The following is a 17,192-nucleotide window of genomic DNA, read 5'->3' on the forward strand; positions in this document are numbered from 1 at the left end:
GTAAGTAAGTAAGTAAGTAAGTAAAAGCAAAACTTTAGGTAGAGGATGAGAAGATAGACTATGAGAATTTAAATAGTCTTTTAAATTAAAGATATAAATTTAATAGGTGTAGAAGAATGATCAAAAGGATGGAGTTGAGAATAAATATCAAGGACGAGAAATTTGATATTGCTTTTGACAATTGGTACAGTTACTCCATGTAGTAAATAGTCTCTTGCATTATGAATACAGTATGAATAAAAGTTATAGAGTTATCAATAAATTGCTGTAGAAAATTTGGGCAGAATGAATTTATGTCACACACTATTCCGAGTTGAAGCTCATTGTAGTTGTGCCAGAAAACATCCTACTTGAAAGATATATTAGCTGTGTAGAGAAGTCCATGCTTAGTGTGGTTGTTTGATCCTTGTACATCTTAGATGATATGAGAAAAATTCACTAAGTAATTCCACAGGAGTCCAAATGAACAGAAGTAGGCTTTCATTACTTTGATCAAAGGTCTTTCGTGGGTGAAAAAAACACTCTCCAACCGAAGAAAGCAAAATTACACATTCAAGCATCAAGCTTTTATATGACAAAAACATGTTTTTCTCCAAACACATACAAAGTTACATAAATGTATAAAACTTCATTTAATTATATAACAGAATAATGTATGTCTGCACTTATGTTCCTCTCTTTACAAGAATAAATCATCTATTCTTTACATTTTCTCACAGATGATATCAATGTTAGCAAAGCAGGAAATGTGAAAAAGAAAAAAATGTTTCGCTTATTAACTAGGTAGCTAATTATAAGTCAATTGATAATGGAAGCAGATTTAAATATCAATAATTAAATATCAACTTTCGTTGTGCACCTTTGGCAGGTCAATTTCAGGCATTTACTGGTTTATAAATTTGCTTATATCCTTTTAGTTTTGAATTTAGAACTTGCTGAGTGATAGATCTCTCTGGTGGAATAGTTCCTTCTGTGGTAGCATAAATGAATGTGATCATTCTTTCATCTTTCAAGATGATTTTCTTCAGAATTATCTCTCTGGAGTCTCTAAAAAGTTTTATATAGAAGTGTATAACAGTTAGCTCTTTATATGAAAAAAATCTTGCAACATTTCCTGATGGTGTCGTAGTAGCAGTAGTAGTATTAGTATTAGTAGTAGTAGCAGCAGTAGTAAACAGCAGCAGTAGTAACAGCAGCAGGAGATCTTTTAATATTTACATAAAATATTGAACTTAGTAGTGGATGTTGAGGTTTAAAACTTCAAGTCTTCTCCACTCATATAATTGAGTAAATCACTAATCTTTATGAGTCATCGTGCACATTAAAAATCCAATTAGCTACAGCAGCAGAGTCATAGATCCAATATGGATAGATTTCTGAGTATTGTTTCATCAGCATTAGTTGATTCACCAGTTGTGCTTGTTGGTGGAGGAAAAGTGACTATAGCAATTATCACTATATTTTATCTGGGTGTGTCTCATAAAACAGCCACAAAGCTTGAATTGGTTCTGTTGTGGTTAGTTCTGGCCCAGCTTCTGCCCCAAGGACTGTGGATGTGGGGGAGACATCCACATGCCACAGGCCTGTTTTGCTTCCGGTGGAATCTGCTGATGAAGGCTCCTCTGACCAAAAAGACATGAGTGACAGGGAGGAGGAGAGTGTGGCAGACAGCTCAGAAGGAGATCAATTATCTAGCTCCTCTTTGGATTCGGAACAAGAGTTAATGATACAGTCATGCATGCGGAGAGTGATGAATAGGCAGCAACAACTGAGAGATTATTATCAAAGAAAATGAGGCCACCTCTGGTTGGGTGGGGCTGTGGTAATTAGTGAGGCTGCTATAAATAGCAGCCTGTGGGTTTGGCCATTGTGGAGAATTATCTGATCGTTGTGTTTCGTGCCTGCCTTGCTGACCTCGACCTTTGTGTGCTGATTTTTCCCTGCTTTGAAACTAAACCAGAGCAAAGTGTGTTTCACTTTGTGAAAGAAGAAGGACTGTGAATTGCCTCACAGCTGCAAGCTAAGTATCTCAGAATAAGGGACTTGTACAAATTACCAGTTTGTTTGGAGATGAGTGCTCTTTGCTATACAAAAAGAGTGCTTAGTTTATTTGAATTTTCAGTATAAAGAACATTGTTTTGAATTTTCAAACGTGTGTGTGTCTGAAATTTGTATCTGTGAATTTTCGGGAGGATTCTACCAGAGAGCTCAACAGAACAGGTTCAAAAAAAATTTATCTGCTCATCCCTGCTGACAGTACTATTCTTAGTGAAAAGTATATTTGCTATGAAATATCTACAATTTAATAAGGTTTTTTTTAAAAATTACATTGCATACAGGATTCAAAACCCTAGAGAATATGACTTCTATTTCTGAATTTATGGACCAGAGCTGAGACTTGAATTGAACTCATGATACTACTTAGTTTGGGTAATGAAACATCTGCAAGAAAACAACCAAGCTCTGAGAGTACTAAGGACCAGGGGTGAAATCCAGCAGATTCTGACATATTCTGGAGAACCAGTAGCAGAAATTTTGAGTAGTTCAAAGACCTGGAAAATAGCACCTCTGGTTGCCCCCAGAGTGAGGTGGGAATGGAGATTTAGCAATATTCTTCCCTCAGGGGTGAGGAAGGAATGGGGATTTTGCAGTATCCTTCCCCTGCCATGCCCAAGCCATGCCCACCAAACCACACCACACCGACCAAGCCATGTCCACAGAACTGATAGTAAAAAAAAAATATCTTTCACCACTGCCAATGACCACTCATTTCAACCCTGAAACTTGAATTGTTTGAATTTTAAATTGTAATTATTAATCACGTGAACTGCTGTGAGAATTCTTATGGAGGAATAATGATTTATAACAATAGGAAAAGAAAATGGTAACTGCTATTGACTATTTTGGAATAGAAGCATAATAAAGAATCACACCTTAAGGATATAATTTCATTGCCAGTGAGTAGGTGGATTGATTTGAAGATTAAATCCTGAAGTAGCAATTGCATTCAAGGCTATATTCTTTATCCCTCTCACTTCATGTTACAAGTATATTCTGTTCAGTCTTTATCTACATAAGTGCTTTTTTCAATCTGTTCGTTCAAGGGAATGCAATTTTCATATCCATGTGTTATTGGGACTGTTTCCCATTTAGCTGCAATTCAAACTGACAAAAAACTTTGTTATGGCTCTAGCAACAACCAAGAAAGAAACTAATCAAAGGAAAAAGTCCAGTGGGGATGGGGAGAGGAACCCAACTTCTCTTGCTGAGCCAACATTGTCTCATCATGAACCAACATTGCTGAGAAATATTTCTAAATATAGTTTTACTACATTTGTTTCATTTCTAAAACTGCCAGGTAGTTAAACTTTCTTTTGTGACTGTCTATGTTGTGGAATTTACTCAACAGTATATCATTGAAATACATATTGAAATACAGTGATACCTCATCTTAAGAACCCCTTGTCATACAAACTTTTCGAGATACAAACCCGGGGTTTAAGATTTTTTTGTCTCTTCTTCCGAACTATTTTCACCTTACAAACCCACCACCGCTGTGGGATGCCCTGCCTCCGGACTTCCGTTGCCAGGCGAAGGCTCCCCTCATTGGGAAATCCAACCTCTGGACTTCTGTTGCAGTGAGGCGCTCGTTTTTGCACTGCTGGGATTCCCCTGAGGCTCCCCTCCATGGGAAACCCCACCTCTGGACTTCCGTGTTTTTGCGATGCTGCAGGGAAATCCCAGAAGGAAAATCCCAGCATCACAAAAATGGGCGCTTCACTGGCAACGGAAATCCAGAGGTGGGGTTTCCAGGACTTCAGTGTTTTTGTGATGCTGCAATTTCGCTGAGGCTCCTCTTGCTGGGAAACCCCATCTCTGGACTTCCGGGAGGGGAGCCTCAGGGGAATCCCAGCAGCACAAAAATGGGTACTTCAGCTGGCAAAAGGGGTGAATTTTGGGCTTGCAAGCATTAATCGCTTTTACATTGATTCCTATGGGAAACATTGTTTTGTCTTACAAACTTTTCACCTTACGAACCTCTTCCTGGAACCAATTAAGTTCGTAAGACAAGGTATCACAGTATATGAATTTTTTTAATGCAAAGATAAACAGAATGCAGAACACAATTTGGGAGCACATTTTTGAAATGAAGATCACAAATGAAGAACTTTGTGTTACCTCAATCAATTCAGGCACTTCAAGTAAAATGTCTAGGCTCAACATATTCTCAGAAGTCTTGTTGGTTGATTGTACTTGTTCATTTTATACCGTTGGTTTAAAAAGAAAAATAGAACTAAGTTCTATTTTTTGAAAATGTCTTCTTGTTTATTACATGCATTGTGTTGATTAGGATTCTTAAAGTACATTTACAACAGTTCATTTAGTGACTGTTCCAAGTTAAAATGGTACTGAAAAAAGTGACATGACAATTTTCCACCTTTACAACCAGTGAAGGATTATGAAATTTTTTACTACCACACTGTAGGCATGGCTTATGCAGGACAGCTTGCATTTTCTTTCATCATCTTTCATGAAAATTGGGTTCTCTGGGGTGGAGCTCCATTTTTGCTACCACACTGCATCCCCCCACTCCCGTCCAGGCAGCCCACCCCTGCTTACAACCATTGCAATATTTATTTATTTATTTATTTATTTATTATTTAGATTTGTATGCCGCCCCTCTCCGAGGACTCGGGGCGGCTCACAGCAGAGAAAAACAAATCATAAATAATCTGAATACATTTAAAACATTTAAGATTTAAAAAGAAAACCCCATATAGTACATACACACTCACAAGCATACCATACACAATTTAAACATGCCCCGGGGGAGATGTCTTAATTCCCCCATGCCTGACGGCAAAGGTGGGTTTTAAGGAGTTTACGGAAGGCAGGTAGAGTAGGGGAGTTCTAATCTCCGGAGGGAGTTGGTTCCAGAGAGCCGGTGCCGCCACAGAGAAGGTTCTTCCCCTGGGGCCCGCCAGCCGACACTGTTTAGTTGATGGGACCCGGAGAAGGCCCACTCTGTGGGACCTAATCGGTCGCTGGGATTCGTGCGGCAGGAGGCAGTCTCGGAGGTATTCTGGTCCGATGCCATGAAGGGCTTTAAAGGTCATAACCAACACTTTGAATTGTGACCGGAAATTGATCGGCAGCCAATGCAGACTGCGGAGTGATGGTGAAACATGGGCATACCTAGGTAAGCCCATGACTGCTCTCGCAGCTGCATTCTGCACGATCTGAAGTTTCCGAACACTTTTCAGAGGTAGCCCCATGTAGAGAGCATTACAGTAGTCGAACCTCGAGGTGATGAGGGCATGAGTGACTGTGAGCAATGAGTCCCGGTCCAGATAGGGCCGCAACTGGTGCACCAGGCGGACCTGGGCAAACGCCCCCCTCGCCACAGCTGAGAGATGGTTTTCTAATGTGAGCTGTGGATCGAGGAGGACGCCCAAGTTGCGGACCCTCTCTGAGGGGGGCAATGGACGGACAGATGGGATTGTCCTTGGGAGGCAGAACCCACAGCCACTCCGTCTTATCCTCATGATCATGTGATCAAAACTGGATACTTGGCAACTGGTTCATATTTATGATGATTGCAGTGTCCCAGGGACACAAGATCCTCTTTTGCAAACCTCTGACCAGCAAAGTCAATGGGCAAGTGTGAGATTCATTCATTCTTTAGAGGAGGGTTGGACTAAGCAGCCCTGTTAGGCACATGGAAGTCCCATTTTACCTTTCAATGTGCTTTAGAAAAACCTTACCTCCTTCTTTTTATTCTTACTGACAATCCCAGAATAGGGACCCCAGAGAATGAGTGTATATGTGTGGCAAATGATGAAGTATTCATTGAAGCATCAAAACAACAACTTTCTGTACTTCTGTTTAACATCAAGATGCAAGTAAATTAATGATTGTAAACTGAAGGAAGTATTTATAATGGCTATAAAAAGGCTTGCATTTCTTTACACTCAAAGGGCAGTATTAAGATGTAGACCATAGTTTACATCACAACACTATAGTATGATGTAAAATTTGTTAGTGTGACATCTAGCAAACAACCTGTCCCCCATCCAGTCTCCATTTTCTGTCTTTGACAGTCATTTCAGATTGAGAGTTTTCCCTTTGGTTCAGCAGTGAACTGTTGTCGATTTCCTTTGTAATTGTACAAAGGAACACAATTAGGAACTCTCTCCCCTTTTGAACTCCTTTGATAAAGTAATTCATATAGAAGAAAGCAAAGTTCAGAAAGATTTTGATAAGAAAAATGGGTTATATGTTTTTTTTGAATTTTTTAAATTAATTTTCAAATACAGTAGTACCTCTAGATACGAGCCACTCTACATGCGAGTATTTCAAGATACGAGCTAGGAGGGGAGAGACATTTCTGTTCTACTCCCAAGCTGAAATTCGGGATACGAGCTGAGCGTCCACTAGTTCCAAAATACGAGTTGCCTCGAGATACAAGCTCCCTTATGGAACCAATTATGCTCGTATCTAGGGGTACTACTGTATATTTTAAAACAGACAAATAAATAACAACAAAAGACAAAGGGAAAAAACAACAGCAAAACAGCAACAAAAATTGTGATATCAGCAAACATTCAGTATTTCTGCATTGCTACATCAGGTATGTCATTAAATCCTATTATAATAATATGCATATTAATTAATTACAGTAATATTCATATTATTTCATACAATCACAAAGTCCATATTTGAATCATTCATATTTACATATGTTAGTTATATGTGTTCATTAAAGTTGTTAGTTTAAAAAGGTTTGACCAGAGTCTTGATTTTTTCCGCTAACCATGGTTCTTCTCTTCCAATGGAAAGTCATGTGATCTTACCAAAGGAATCTGACCCACAGTCCTGTCTGATCTTCAAGAAGAATTTAATAGTTAGCCTTATCTACCTGGCTACCTTATCTACCTGACTATCTTCCCCTGTTTCTGACACTCAGCAAGAAAAGAAATACATTTTGCTTTAGCATGTAGCATGTGGTAAAAAGATGAAACTGCATTCTAAATGTGCAGTGAAGTGGCTGTGAGGATCTGACATTTTGCTCTGAACTGTTATCAAATGGTGAATGTTGAATGATGCCAGAAAATACCACCGTTCTTTTCAAACAGGTGGAATTGATCCCTTTTACTCTACTTCAGGTACTGTTTATTTCAATATCCTGAACATACAGGGACAATGAACCTTAAATGAACCTTCCTAATTACTTGTAGAAAGAACTGGTGGGAAGCCAGCAATAAACTGGATTTCTGCTTCTAGAAGAATGAATGAAGAAATGATGATGACCCCTTTTATTTTATTTTTTAAAAATATATTTATTGAGGGTTTTTTCTGTTTTAAAAACAATACATAATCATATTTACAGGTGAACCAGCATCTTATATATACATTTTTATTAACATTGTCTTTTAATTGTTTTTGAACTTCTTGATGTTTTATTTCAGTGTTTAATTTGAGGTTGGGTTTTTTTGTCCATAGATACCATTTTGTCCAGATTGCATAGTAGTCCGAATCTTTTTGATTATTTCATTCGATTGTCAATCTGTCCATCTCTGCACAATCATATATTTTCTTGATCTTGTTGTCTTCAGGCAGTTGTGGGTTTTTCCAATTCTGTGCGAATACCATCCCTTTTATATTTGTAATTGCAAGCTAAAGAAAATACTTGTGGTTTTCATAATAATAACTTCAATTTGTGATTACAGATTAATAAACCACTATAGTATCTCCTCCATAACCTTCATCATGTATTTTACTATGTGTGTATATATATATACCCACTAAAACTCTCATTGTGTATTGGACAAAATAAATAAATAAATAAAATAAATAAATAAAACTGAACTGGATTGACAACAATTTAGGTAAAAGCATTTATGATGATGACTGTAAATTGAAGGAAGTATTTATAATGTGTTGTGGTTGGCTCTGGCCCAGCTCCTGCCCCAAGGAATGTGGAGGTGGATGCAGGAGAAACATCAACATGTCATAGCCTGTTTTATTGCCGACAGAGTCAGGTAGTGCAGTTTCCTCGGACGAAGACAAAGGTGGGGGTGACTTGGAAGAGGGGGGCTTGGCACACAGCCCAGGAAGCCAATCTCCATTATCTTCGGTCGATTCGGATGAGAAAGTGTTAGACCCATGCAGGCGCAGAATTATGCATAGAAGAGACCAATTGAAGAAATATTACAGGAGATAAGAGAGGTCACCTGTGTTTGGTGGGGCTCCAGCAATTAGAGTTGCTGATATAAACAGCAGCGTGCTGGCTTGGCTGTTGTGGAAGATTATCTGATTGTTGTTTCTTCAGGACTGTGCCTTGCTGTTTCCGGACTTTGTTTGTTGATTTTTCAAGACTTTGAAACCAAAGCAGAGCAAAGTGTGTTTGTCTCACTTTGTGGAAGAAGGAGGGCTGTGATGTTTCTTCACAGCTGCTAGCTAAGTACTTAAGGACTGATTAAGGGGATTGTACAGCCTACAAGGTTGTTTTGGGAGTGCTCTTTGCAATATAAAAGGGGTGCTTTGTTTCTTTTGAATTTTGTGATAAAGAACATTGTTTTTGAACTTTCAAGTGTGTGTGTCTGAAATTTTTACACTTGAATTTTCAGGAGACTCATACCATAGAGCCCGGCAGAACATAATGGCTATAAAAAGGCTCGCACTTCTTTACACTCATAGGGCAGTATTAAGATGTTGTCAGTGTTAAAACATTTGAAGTTATTTTTAGAACCATCCCTTGGGTGATAGAGTAGAACAATCTCCCCCCTGACATTTAGAAATGTGGTTTTACTTTCAACTTAACGGTGTTTATATGACATGAGTCAGTATTGAGTAATTTGCATTAAGGCACTCACTCTTCCCGAGGCACTAATCTTTCATTTCTCTTCAGCAGATTGTAACATTTTCACCAGCTCAAGGAAAATGTCAATGTTTTCTTGAATGACATTGTCTAAAGTTTGAAAAGCTGCTGCCTGATATTTAGTACATAATCAATTTCATTTCATCTTTTAAGTTGAAAGGAAATGCTGGCTTAGGAATGTGCACTCTCAAATGTCTTTAAAGGTCCTCCTTGTTCTTTCTCTTTTGTATTTGGACTTCTTGAAATATTTATTCACTAGTAATGAAGACATAGTCTAAAACGAAAACCCCTTCAGATAGTAAAAGTACCATATTGTGAAGTACAGGTGAACAACCTGGCATAGAATTGAAACTTGCATTGAACGTCTATCACAGATCAGAGGTTTTCACTAAGACTTTTTAACCCAGTGACAGGCCCTGGCAATTTTAACTGATCCTAATATATGGGAAAAAGCATTGGACAGAAATGTTAAATGTGAAGTCTTAAAAAGATGGATTGGCCCTGATCTATACATTTTTATGATCAGATGCTACTTCTATGTCCTGGAGAGATCAAAGGACTGCTCACTACTAATAAAGGCCATGAGGAATTGGAGAAATGAAGGCCGTGAAATCTTCCTAGTGATGTAGCAATGATAGCTATTAGTCACTCATCCTAATTCTGCTTCCAATGACCTCTTTATTTCTTTATTAAACAAACTCATATGGTTGCCCAATTTACCTGTTTCATTTATCAGAAGGAACTCTAGATGGTGAACTGTTAAACTACTGAAGTTTGCAGATGATACAACAGTGATTGATCTCATTCAAGACAAAAATGAAACCAACCTCCCATACAGATGGGAGGTTGAATAACTACCCCGGTGATGCGACTGGAACAATCTGGAACTTAACAGACTCAAAACTGTAGAAACACCATCACTCTGCTAAACAAATAATTCCCTCACCTCTGTCAAACTATTAACTAAGACTGCATTACTATTACTATTAATCTTCTCATCATTCCTATCACCCATCTCCTCCCACTTATGACTGTAGGACTTTGTTGCTTTTATCCTTATGATTTATATTAATATTGATAGTTTCCTGATTGCTTATTTGTACCCTATGACAAGTGTTGTTGTACCTCATGATTCTTGACAAATGTATCTTTTATTTTATGTACACTAAGAGCTATGCACCAAAGGCAAATTCCTTGTGTGTCCAATCACACTTGGCCAATACAGAATTCTGTTCTGTTCTATTCTATCTCTAACAAAATTAAAATTATAATCTATGGTCATCTTATAAATAAATGCTTTTAAAGGTTATAATTTTTTAGAGAAGGATTGTCACAGTGAAATTTTATAAGCAACATACTGTATTTTAGGTATTATATCCTACACAACCTGAATTGCATCCTTTTTTATTTTTGCTGTTCAAGTATCCACTCCTAATATAGATTCTACTGAGTGTCAGTAAAGTAATATCAAAAACAAGTCAGGGCACTTACCTTCGTTCGATCACTCTAGAGTGAAAGGAATATAGTAGTACAGATTTATTTATTTATTTAGGGTATGGCAAATAGCATAGAAGTAAATGTAGACAAATAACTATGGACAGAAAATAAGTAATATGTGCAACAAACCGCAGTCAAGTGGTCTGACGCAAACATATAACTAATAGCATTTTCTGTGGTTGTCCATGCAATAAGCTATTGTATATTGGCAAACATTAAATAGCCATTAATCAATGTTCAGAAGAGTCCTATTACCCAAAGTGACATGTTTCAGTTGATTACGCTGGGAGCTATAATCTAACAGATATGGAAGGTCCAAGATTGGAGACATACTGTACAATCCCGTAAGTGTAAAGAGCTTTGGAAAGGCAGTATGGAAGAACTAAATGGATCACCAATAGCAATTTTGATCCATGCTAACTCCGAGACTTTTAGTTCATAGTTTGTGCAAAATCAATGCCCTGAACTCAGCCAAGATTAATATGTACAACATATTAATACATAGCTAAAACTGCTGTGTGTATTTGTGTGTAGTAATACAGATTCTATGATTAAAAACACTTTCAGATTAGATATCTGGTCAACTGGAAATATTGATAGCCAAGAGTGGAAAGATTAATGTATATAATGTACTTAAAGTAAGAGAAGCTGTATATATTACATACACTTCTCATTGAATTGATGTAGTTTTTGTGGTGGTCCCAACATAACAGATGGTCTTAGGGTAGCATCTGAGGACAGAGAACTATGAGCCAAGCTCTGAGAAAATAGATGCTTGTAGGGGAGGGCTTGTCAACCAGTAATGATTAGTTTGCTTACTTTCACTGGGAACTAGCAGTCTGATCTACCATAGATTATAATGTCTTACTATCTTTTGGGTAATAAGTGTTCTTTTATGGTTATAATTCTTTGGACAAGTATAACATAGAAACTCTATAAATAACATATTTTATGCTATATATCCCACAAGAATGAATTGTGCCTTGTTTCTTCTTTTTTGTTGCCTAAATTTATAATTCTAAATATATACTCTATTGAACATTAGCAAAATGTTATACCAGCAATGTCAGTTCTTGCGCACTCAATGGAATGTACTTCTGAGGAATTCCTGAAATATATATTCTAATAGAGATTGTCCTTTTAAATCCTGAAGCAAATACCTCTCTAAGTTTGGTCTTCCTTTATCTCTTAAATGATGGCCAGAGTTTGAAACTGATCTTTAGGAAATGTAGATACATACTGCAGAAACTCATGCAGTGTACACATTATGTACTCCATAGGTCTTTATTATCTAACAATTAATTAAGGAAAAGATAAGGGGAAAAAAGTTGACTAAAAGCTAATTCCTCCTATACAATTCTTTTTAAAAAAACAACCCGGTATTTGACTGGCATGAAAGAAAAATAACACCGTATGTTTGGAAAAAAAGAACCAAAGCTCATATTTTATCATAGGCACCCATTCCTAACTATGATGACCTTGAATTAATAAAATGACAATCCAATGCAAACTTTTTTGGGGGTACATGTATATGAGAAAGATGCAAGTTTGGACTTACATTGTATGATATGTTTTTTAACACACACACACACACACACACACACAGAGCCACCTTGTCCCTGCAGACATCTGTTATTTTACATTTCACTAGTGGACTTTTTGTTTATTTATCTACGGCAGTAACCTTAGAACTATTTTACAAAATTGGCATTTTAAAAGGGAATACACAACTGTTGTCATGCCCCCCAACTGCCCTAGTTAATTAGTTAATTTGCTTGTTTGAAAAAAAAATTAGGGTAAACGCCCAGATTGATTTGTAATACAAATATCCATTAAGCAATGGCTATCTAATGATTGCTATCCACCAATCATGGCCAATTATTTAGGCAAATTGCTTCACAGTTCTTAAACTTTTGTACAATCTTTACTGTTGCTGTTGCTTTTGAAATACAGTGGTACCTATACTTATGAACTTAATTCATTCCGTGACCAGGTTCTTAAGTAGAAAAGTGTGTAAGAAGAAGCAATTTTTACCATAAGAATCAATGTAAAAACAAATAATGCGTGCAATTGTGGAAATCACAGGGAGGGTGGAGGCCCAGTTTCCTCCCAGGAGATTCTTAGACAGGCCCCATGGAGGCTTCTCCCTGCCTTTTCCGGCCCTGTTTCCTCTCAGGAGATTCTTAGAGAAGACGCATGGAGGCTTCTCCCTGCTCTTTCTGGTTATAGTTTTGGAGGCTCGGGTTTGTAAGTGGAAAATGGTTCTTGAGAAGAGGCAAAAAAACCTTGAACACCCGGTTCTTATCTAGAATAGTTCGTAAGTAGAGGCGTTCTTAGGTAGAGGTACCACTGTAGTCTTGAATCTTGGTGACTGCCTGAACAAGCCCCTGAAGTGTGTGGGGTTTTTTGATAAGGTTTTTCAGAAGTGGCTTACTATTACCAGCTAAGTGTGCCTGGTTAGAGTTAGATAAGGGTCAACAACGGGTATTGGCCCTGTGGCTGCAGAGGGATTCTAGGCTGATCCTTCTTTTTACTCTGACCTCCAGTTTTGCCATGTAAGATCTTTATCTTACAGACATAAACACTACTCAGAGTAGAGCTGCTTAAAAGTTCTCTTATTTCAGAGAACTTCAATCCTGCTGAGAGAGAACTAGTTCAGGGGTGTGGCAGGCCTGGGTCACTGCCAGTTCTAGCAACCCAGGCCACCAAGTTACTATAAATTCCATAGAACTGGTCCAAACCAGGAGGAACCCACCTCTGTCTTGTTTATTGTTCTGCCGGGCTCTCTGGTAGGAGCCTCCCAAAAATTCAAGGGTACAAATTTCAGATACACACGTTTGAAAATTCAAAACAATGTTCTTTATCACAAAATTCAAAATAAACTAAGCACTCTTTTTGTATTGCAAAGAGCACTGGTCCCAAAACAACCGGGTTGTCTGTACAATTTCCCTTAAGCAGTCATTAAGTACTTAGTTAGCAGCTGTGAAGAAACTTCACACCCCTTCTTCTTCCAACGAAGTGAGACACAAACACACAAACGTTGCTCTGCTTTGGTTTCAAAGGTGTGAAAAATCAACAAACAAAGTCCAGAAAACAGCAACACACGATTCCTGAAGAACTGCGATCAGATACTCTTCCACAATGGCCAAACCCACATGCTGCTATTTATAGCAGCAGCCCTAATTACTGGAGCCCCACCCAAACACAGGTGGTCTCTCTTATCTCCTGAAATATGTCCTTACTTGGCCTCTTCTACGCATAATTCTGCGCTTGCGTGGGTCCAAGATGTCTTCATCCAAATCAATGAAAGATAATGGAGATTGACTACCTAGGCTGTGTGCCAAGCCCCTCTCTTCCAAGTCACTCCCACCTTCTTCTTCATCCGAGGAAACTAAACTCTGAACTGACTCTGTTGGCAATAACACAGGCCTATGACATGTTGAAGTTTCCCCTGCATCCACCTCCACATTCCCTGGGGCAGGAGCTGGGCCAGAGCCAACCACAAGATTTATATTATAGGGGCCAGAATCAATTTAAGCGGTTTGAGTTATTCTTGGGAGCAAAAAAAAAGCATTTCTCTCTTGTCTTAAATCCATCTGTAACATTAATCTAGAAGTGCAGGAGGAAGGAGTCCCCCTCCTAGAGATCAGGATTGTATTGGGGCCTCCAATTCCTTAAAACAGTCTACATCATGGAACCTACAGGGAATCCTTCAAGCGGAGTTCCTTTTAGCTTGTGTGCAAATTAATTTCATACTGTCTTGCTCTATATCAGCTGTTCCTCTCCCAATGATCCCAAATGAAATATTCTGTTATTGAGGAAAAGTGAGACTGATAAGGACCATGGTAGACAATATTGCTTTCCTCTCTGGTCTGCCTCCCTTGATTGATCTTTTCAATAAAGAGTGGGGAATGTCAAGAAAAAAACCTGTTCCATTAGTTCAACTAAATTGAAAGGGGAAATCAAATAGAACATTGCACAATTACCTTCCTTTTGCTCTTGATTTTACTCCATCAAGATTTCTATGGTATGGTTGATTAATTCACTACATTCTACAAGGAACACCAAGTTTCCAAATAACTTGTCACTAACTTCTGAAATTATTAGGTCACTACAGAATACCCCAAAGTACAATTGAATAGAAACTGCAGTGGCTCAGCTTTTGGAAAGCCTGGATTTATAGAATTCTATGACTGAAGAGTGACATATAATATAAATAACGGCATCAATATCTAGATGTACTCTTTGGTGGAGCAATTTGGGTGGTTGTTAGTTTTCTTCTTCTTTTTATACAAAAATGAGAACAACAATATCGATGCATACCAAATGTAAAAGGAATTATTTTGAACATGATTGTATTATATATTAAAGCATTCATACTTATTTTGATTTAAAATCTGTCATCTCTGTTTGTCAGGAGCAGGTATTTGGTTTTAAATATTCAGGAAGAGGAAATGATCTGGTAATAATCTTGTGGAACCTTTACTATCACTTCCAGCCACTGTTGATTAATACTTGTAAAATATAGAAACACACAAAGTATAAAAATCTTTAGAAAAGAATTTTTTTTAATTGTTTTAAACAGGAAATTCAGCAGTCAATGCAAATGATTAATTAACTGCATTTGTAAACCATACATAGTAATGGCTAATAAATTAATCAAATGTAAACATATAGTGACTAGTTTTACTATTGTTCCTGATACTTGGAATATCTCATTAATGTTTGGCTGTTTATCATGAAGTCGAGAGACTGTCATATTCATAGACATCATTGGAATCTATTTTGTATAACTGCTACATCATTGTGACCCCTGCTTTGATGTATCATTGATTTGCTATAAAGATTTGCACTTCAGCTGGATTCTTATTTCCCCTGCATAATTCTCTGACAGAAATCAGAATTCATGCTTACATCAGTGATAGTAAAGTGTCCAGGTCTCAAAACAACAAAGCTAAACAATAAAGTTTAGCTTGTGCCACCCTGCTGTATTGACAATTGTTTCAAAATTTTTGGAATCAGCAGAATCAAAGCTAAATAATGAAAACAGCATTAAAGGAATCAATACCTGGGCAGTCCGTTATTCAATATACAGTACAAATAGTTGACTGGATCCACATAAAACATGGTAACTTGGATCAGAAAAATAATGAGCATGCACCATTCATTGTATCCAGAAAGTGAACTCGATCAGTTGTATTGCCAAGAGCAAAAGGGAGTAGAGGACTTCAATAGGTAGAAGAAAAGCATGACTTTTGAATGACTACATCAAGAAAAACCAAGTATCCTTGCTGAAGGAAATTAGACAAGAGAAGAAAATGACAAAATCAGCCTAAATATCTGGTGATTCTGTGACCAACTGTAATAAATTTTTACTAAGGTTGGTCTAGCCTAGGGGTGTCAAACCCTATTTCATTGAGCGCTGCATCATGGTTGTGCTTGATCTTGGGGGGAAACGCATGAGACATGGTCAGCTTAATGTCACTCATGTCAGGGGCATCTGTGTTGGTCCAGGTGCTCTGCCACAGAAAACAAGTTTCCAATCTCTATTTTCGGCTGAGGTGGCCCCCTGCAACCCTCTGCCAGCAAAAACGAAACTTGGGAAGGCCTCTCGAACTCTGTTTTCATTGGCAGAGTGTTGCAGGAGGCCATTCGAGATGAAAACAGATATTGGGGGGGTGTTTTTGCTGGCAGATACACTGTGGGCTGGTCCTTTGCTCTTTCTAGAGGCCTCTGCGGGCCAGACTTAAGCACCCCATGGGCCAGAAGTGGCCCACGGTCCTTTAGTTGTCACCCCTGGTCTAGGCGAACATGTTAACCACCCTACAACAAACTAGCTCTCTTGTATTGTCTTGAAACAATTATAGAATTGCAGCATTAATTCAAACATGACTTGGCCTCCTCCCATGTCCTTGCCTCTATGGCTTGGATGACATTTCCTCTGCTTCTGCCTTCCCAGAATAGCCTTGTTGGCTTTCTAGTATAATGCCTATAATTGGATTCTGCACAATGCTATGCAGCCAATTAAATATGGCATGAAATGATCTCACTGATGGCAATTGGGGGATACCAACCACTGAAGGAAATGCAAAGGAAATAATTTCAGTGGCTATTTAGAAAAAGTACTGAAAGAGAAAAATGTTGGCACCATCAACAGTATTGTTCTTCATGGTCAACAATGTTCTTCAAAAGAATTGCTTTGGCTCAGCTTAAAGCAGGCATTCTCAATAGATATTGGCTATAAAAACATTTCACTATGGCCAGGACAAGCATAACAAAAATAATAGCATAAGCAGTTGAAAAGAATTCTGCTTCTCTTGAAAATATAGATGGTATACAAAACATAAATAGCTAGATTACATTAAAAAACAAAAGCAGAGTTCCATAGGACAACATTAGGAAGGGATTGTTCCTCACACAAGCCAAAAATCTTGTAAGGCTACAATTGAGGCTCAGAAACTACTTGACATCTTTACCCCTTTGTGATACTGTGCTCTAATACTATACTATACCTGAAATACCATTTACAGTTTCTCTTAACAGATCATTAGCTTTTAAGCTCACTTGCTAAACAATAGCTGTCTTTTAACCCCATTTCTTTGGATAATTGCATTGCCAAGGTGATATATTTTAAGAAACATTTCACAGAACATGAAAAAAATCACTGCCTTTAAATTCCCATTAAATGTGTGAGACTTAAACAGATACTTTCTGCTAATCAGGGAAGAAACTTTCTGTATTTGGATAAAAGAAATTCCTAAATTCCAATGGGAAGAAACTTTTAAATGATTTAGCAAATTTCTACACTGAAGTC

General features: G+C 37.8%; 1 protein-coding gene across 2 annotated transcripts in view; it reads right to left on the reverse strand.

The window, feature by feature from the left end:
• Positions 1 to 17,192, reverse strand: part of GABRG3 (gamma-aminobutyric acid type A receptor subunit gamma3) — a 195,914-nt gene that overhangs the window by 13,651 nt on the left and 165,071 nt on the right. The window lies entirely within an intron of this gene.

This window comes from Erythrolamprus reginae, chromosome 4 (genome assembly GCF_031021105.1).
Source record: "Erythrolamprus reginae isolate rEryReg1 chromosome 4, rEryReg1.hap1, whole genome shotgun sequence".
Taxonomy (NCBI): domain Eukaryota; kingdom Metazoa; phylum Chordata; class Lepidosauria; order Squamata; family Dipsadidae; genus Erythrolamprus; species Erythrolamprus reginae.